Raw genomic sequence first — 6,314 nt, forward strand, 5'->3', positions numbered from 1 at the left:
CCCCCCTACTGGTAAGGCAAACTACATGAGTGAAATACACACAAGACCATGGGGAACTGCACACACACGAGAGACTATGATCAAACGCACACATTACGCAGCATAGTCCACTAGGGAGTTCCCTCTGAAGTAAACTTAATCCTACCACACAGAGATATTATGAGAAATATGATCAGAGACATTAGAAACTCAATGGACCGCACAGCGACGAAGCAACATGGGTGCTTTTCACAGCTTTGGCTCAAGTGCATTCTGTTCATTTTTTGAGCCCATTTGTGGTTATTTACTTCCAGGGGGCTATGAAGGTAGATGGAGGAGGAGCAGAGAGCAGCAAGATGGAGCTGTTAAAGTAATGGGTCCATCTTTAATGAGCGGCTGGGGACCGCAATGGCTGGTGACAGAGAGGGTCCCTCCGCTGAGTCTCCATCACAGTGGAGGGGTTCATCCTAAATCACGGTCTTATTGCTATGAGCAGCGCACCAATATCCCTCCCCAGGGACACAACTTCAGGTTTTTATGGGGGCTTGGGTAATTGAACAGCAGGAGGTAAAAAGGTCTAATCCACCTATCCGTAAAGGAAGTGTAGACAAACTAAATGACTGGTGAATTGATATTGGTATTCTCTCTCTCTCCCTTTCCCTCTTAACAGTTTGTCACCGAGATACGTTTGTGCACCAGTGGTGTTTGGCATTGGAGCGATGGTATCATCTAGGGTACACGTGTCCTGGTGTAAATAAGCCTGTCACTTTAGCCACTAGTTCATATGGAATATAGGACAGGCTGAGGAATGGCTGCGGTGTCGCTTTATAGCCCCTCAAAGCAAACTTGTCAGGGAAACTAGCCCACGAGACAGCTCAGATTGGCACAACAAATCGGCTTTGTCTCCGTATTTTACAATTACCCAACACAGAGACAGACTATATAGCATTTTTAGTCTCCGAACTGACTAAAGGAAATATCAATTGACACAAACTCACTGTTGCTTTTGCCAGTGGGAAGGAACACATTACAGTGGGTCATAAAATAAAACAACCTCAAAGGCAGACTTCTACTTCCACAATCAAGCAAAATGCTGACAAGGGTAAAGCAACAGAATAATATGAATTGTGAGAGAGCTCCTGATATGACTGCCATGATACTTGGGCCACAATGTGATACTACTGCCCATCTTACATTTTGCAAGGCACAAACTATTACAATTAGACACTGGATTTAGAATATATTACAATTTTCATTTGAATACAGTAAAACGCTAAATAATATCCCTCAGGGGTGACAAAATGTCAAAATCAAGTACTGCACACCTGTGAGTAAACAGCCATGAAGTCTAAAAGAAAATTATTTTGGACTTCAGTAATATTCATCTTTTGATAGTGTATCATTATACTTGCTGATTCATTTATAGCTTTGGAACTTCTACACGAATATGTTCACTTTGGCATCATCTTATCAATACAGCATCCTACTGTAAAGTATTAAATGCAGTCCCTGGCACTAAATCGGTGTTATTCTTCGAAGTCGCACCGCCATATATCTTCATAATCCCAAATTAAGTACTCGAACATGAATAAGATGTTAAGTAGAGTGCAAAGATAAAAGGATGTATCTGTGCATTTCTCATCTCAATTAGAAGTCATAAATCCCCCAGAGTTTAAGGGATACTTGCAATCATTTTAACATGTCTCATTTATGTTTTGATTAAAAGGGATGTCTCTGTTAGGACCGCAGGGCTTTTCACAGAAGAAATCCAATTAACATTCAGTAGGGAGGCCCAGCGGGGGACCACTTTTTAACCAGGAACCCACCGTGCAGCCTGGGTGGCAAATCAAGTCTGAAACTGCCTGCTTCAGAAACACTGCAATTATATACTTTGTCACACAGAAAAACTCAACCTGCTTAATTCTGAGGTGTTCATCTGCGAATTGGAGTCAAACATGCACATGTATGGAGATCTTAACGGCATCCCTTTGCTTTGGCCATTCTCTTACACCCGCCCAACCCCCCCACACACACACACGCACACACACTTCCAGGACAAGAACTGCACAGGGGGACCGTTGCGTAGTGCGCTGCCACCTTAACAGTGACAGCTCCATAACAAGCTCTGTGCATGGGAGAGCCTAGAGGTCCACTCTGCCAATGCTACTCTGATAAGCACTCAAGGCACACACAGACAGCTTCCTCTCACACACACACACACACACACACACACACACACAGTCAACCTGCCACACGTGACAGGCCCTTGGCTCGGTCGCTCTGCTCCACTGCTATTCCCCACAGTCCAGTGTCACAGCCTCCTCACACAGATGTAACCCACAGCACAGCGAGCACTTTGAGACATGGGAAAAGCGCCGGTTGAGGATCCCTTTCTTCAAATATGACCAGGAAACCGGCTAAGAAAGTCAAACGCACTCAAACTTGTTCACTATACTTTGTTTATCCCCAATCAACAACCCCTGCCATGTGTTGGAATCTAATCACATCCTAAAAATGATCAAGGCCAAAAGCCTGCAAAATGTCTCCTTTGAAATGTGTGGGAAACATCTGTCACTGGCAGCTTTGAAACCCAGAGAGACACATCTGTCTGATGTGGTAACATGGCCAAAGTACCCCAGGATCATCAAGACATAGCCAGGCGGCTGCACACCTCATCCTCCCACATGACCCTTTGCAAACCGTTGCTCTAACATGTTACATTTTAAAACTGCAATACATCTCTTAAAGCTAAAAATCACATTTCATACTCCCCAATACGCTTCCTGTAAGCACTTTGAAATCTTTGCCAGGGAAGAGAATGTATTTTTCTTTTTGAAATTATGATTGGTCTTGTGCGGACATGGAACAGATGGTGTTATCTGCCTCATGGGTGGAAGGAGCAACAAGTGTGCAATTAAAGGCCTGAAGAGGTGTCGTCAGTTCAAAACAGATAAACTCAGGGAAGCAAACCAATTCAGTCATATACTGGAAAATTAATAGTTCCTACTTGGTGCATTTGGCCAGTTAAATTTGACGTCTAGAATCCTGATATATGGTAAAATGTAATCAACGAGCAAACATAAATGCTAATGACCAATTTCCGCAATTTTAAGCGGTCAGCAACAAGACATGTAGACTAACTTTGTGACAATTCAAAACTAACCATACTCACATACACTACTGAAGCTAATTATGTACCCACATGACAACTATAAATTGCCTATCCAGCTGTTTTTACTAAGCTATGCAGAAGTTTTGAGTATTATGTTGAAAAGGCTTTTTTTTAATTCAGGATTTCAAATGAGTCTTGATGCAACGTAATCTAATTTCCACACAAAATGTGGAACCATGCAGCTCTAATAAATTCCCTGTAGTCCCTCCACAGACAGCAGAGCGCCTGACACTTACAGTAGCCTGCATAGGGTTGTGTGTTAGTGGTGGTCAGGCCACACCTCACTGTCTGGGGAATACATGTTGGGTGTGTTCAAGCAGCAAAGGCCTCCATGGTTAATATTGCCCCGCTCCATCTTTCACTCCAGCTGAGTCAGTATCAATCACATGACGCTCCAATGATAGATAGGCAATCTAATATCAACACTAGGAGGAAAAAATACTTCGCTCACTCAATCCTTGACCTTATGGAGCGAGCAGTCAGTTTGGTTAAAAGGTACGGCTATCACATAAAAATGGATTTTTCTTTTGGATCAATTGCAGGGGGGAAACATTTGAACTAAAAATGGCCATAGAAGGCTGTCACTAATAAAGGATTGCTGTTGTCTCGGATTTCCACACCTCCTCCGCCTCCTCTACAGCGGCCGGTATTTAAGAGGATTTTTGACTTCAGGCCATTTAGACCAAAGTAAAAGACAATGCAAGCAGATTTTAGTGGCTGTGAAGGAACTGCCGTTGGACTAGGAACCGTCTCAGCATGTGTAGAGCCAGAGGAGAGACCAATTACCATCAAACGGCAGCGGCTATGCCACTGTTGAGGCGCCACACAGGACACAGAGGAAGTGGAGAAACATTTAGGTCACGCCGAGTTCAAACACACTCGCAGCTATAACTCCATGAGTTGAGGACATCGCAGCTGAGCCAAGAGTCACGATGTACGATGGCACGGAATCATATTAGGGTCTGAATGTCAAGAATATGAATGGTCTCCTAAGAAATATTGTGGTCTAAACAACTACGCTACAATTCAGTGATTATTTATTAAACCCGTTAGTTGGAAAGTCGTTGGGAGAAAATATTTTGCCATTGTTGAATAGAATATTGTCTTTTATCTCAGTGGTTCTCTCAAGATGAGCTGTGGCACACTGCAGGGAACGCAGGTGTGGTGGGAGATTTTGTGAAATGTAGGATAAATCAGTATCACTTCAGCATGTTGTCGCTGTCTGGTGAAAACCTTGCATCTCAAAAATAGCTACTTTTCATGAGCTAAGAAAAACTGTCTTGCTTTTAGCTTGATGACAAAGCATTTGGACTATATCCAACGGGGTTTTGAAAGGGTTTCATACGCATTTTCTCAACCCATACAGGAGCATATAATCCTTCAGTTGAAGATATAACATGAAAATCACCAAAATTAGAGTTACAAAGTTTTCACAGGATAACAGCAATATATTACTTCTAATGGGACTACATTTCAGCTAAATTAGCATAAGATCACACTTGGGTCTTCAAACCTAATGCAGTTTGGACTTTGTCTTTGTTTTTCTTAACCCCACTTTTGCTTTAGCTATGTAACATTAACAATAAACTATTTGATGTGCTGTGGATTTGTCTGTACTTGCACCAAAAAGGTTGAAAACTACTATTTCTGCTGGTTGACTGTGACCCGCTCCAGTAAGCCAGCTACTGTAACAAGATGCACCTGTGCTGGGCAACTTGCCAAAAGACCATTTCTTAATAAATCCCTTGGAATACTGCATAGATTAATTAGAGTCGGCAAGGAACATGACCACCTGTACATTAGAGTGATCTCTTTGATGTCTAAAATTTCATTTTCAACAGGTGACTTCAGTATTTGCATGGTCATACATACTGTAAATGTAATGCGAAAAAAATCATTGAAGTTGGGCAAAAACGAGGCTTATAGGGCAGTTAAACTGGAGGAGGATAAAAATATTAGAAGGGTACACACTCATCCCCCACATATCAACTGTCTCTATTGGCAATAGACTGTAAAATGGTAGGAATTAATATCTGTAATTCATAATTAGTGTCTAGTAACATCAACTGCGAAATATCCTGATGTCCCATGTGTTGTCATACAATAAGATTTCTATCATGCAGAGGACAAAATATGAATAATTTCATGAGCAGAACAGGGCTCATGACAACAAATCCTATTTTTGTCTTATGTCTTCAGTCCAAACAAATGTAAGCCACAGCTCTCAGGGTTTCATCAAACATATCAAAATTCAACCGATAACGCCTTTAATCTGCGGCCAAGAGAACCTTGCAGAACTCCTCTGAATACAACAGGGACTTGCCACTAAATATGATCAAAAATAATATGCAAATATAAAGTAAATAGCTCATAATGAATTTAAATAGGCCTGCCCATTCATAATACAGTACCCTACAATATCAGAACTGACCTTTTGGGATAATAGGATAGCAAAAGAGGAAGAATTATAAGGCTAAGTCCTTCCAACTTCAAAGAGAATCCAATGATAAAGTGCTTCATGATTTTTACTGTGTGTTCTCTGGGGGTCTATTGATGATTAATGCAATAGGCTAACTGCTAAGAAAAATTGGCGTACATACAAGGCAACATAAAACAGGATATGCTGTATTACTGTAGTACTTTGTGTGTCTGCTCACGTAAGTCCAAAATACTACTGTACCAATTTAGGATTTGCCTGATCCCCTTTCTCGGTCCTTTCCTTTCCCCCTGCTTCATACTCACCAGCGAAACTATGGAGAGCTGACTGTGGGACTTGTAAGATTCAACACAGTGTGAAGGGCTACAGATAAACTGAAAAAAACAAATAAAACATAACTGTAAGCAAATTACAGAAATATTGTTTGGGAAGGGCAAAAAGAATTTGCAAGCTCACAGTATTCATGATCTGTAGGAGCAAGTTAAAATGCATGAAAATAGGATCCTTGGAGCACTTTTTGAAAAAAAAGAAAGTAGCTAGCTTTATCACTGCAAGTTTCCCAGTGTGACATAAATCATACAGCACAAAATAAAGAGTATTTCCTTAATGAATTATTGTTCCATCATTACTCCATCTCTCTCTTTGTGATTAGCTTAGAAATAAAAGTTTTATGTACAAATTGCATCATTCAGTAATCTAACAAAAGGTCATTTCCCATCTCCAAAC

The sequence above is a fragment of the Centroberyx gerrardi genome, chromosome 20, assembly GCF_048128805.1.
Source record: "Centroberyx gerrardi isolate f3 chromosome 20, fCenGer3.hap1.cur.20231027, whole genome shotgun sequence".
NCBI lineage: Eukaryota > Metazoa > Chordata > Actinopteri > Beryciformes > Berycidae > Centroberyx > Centroberyx gerrardi.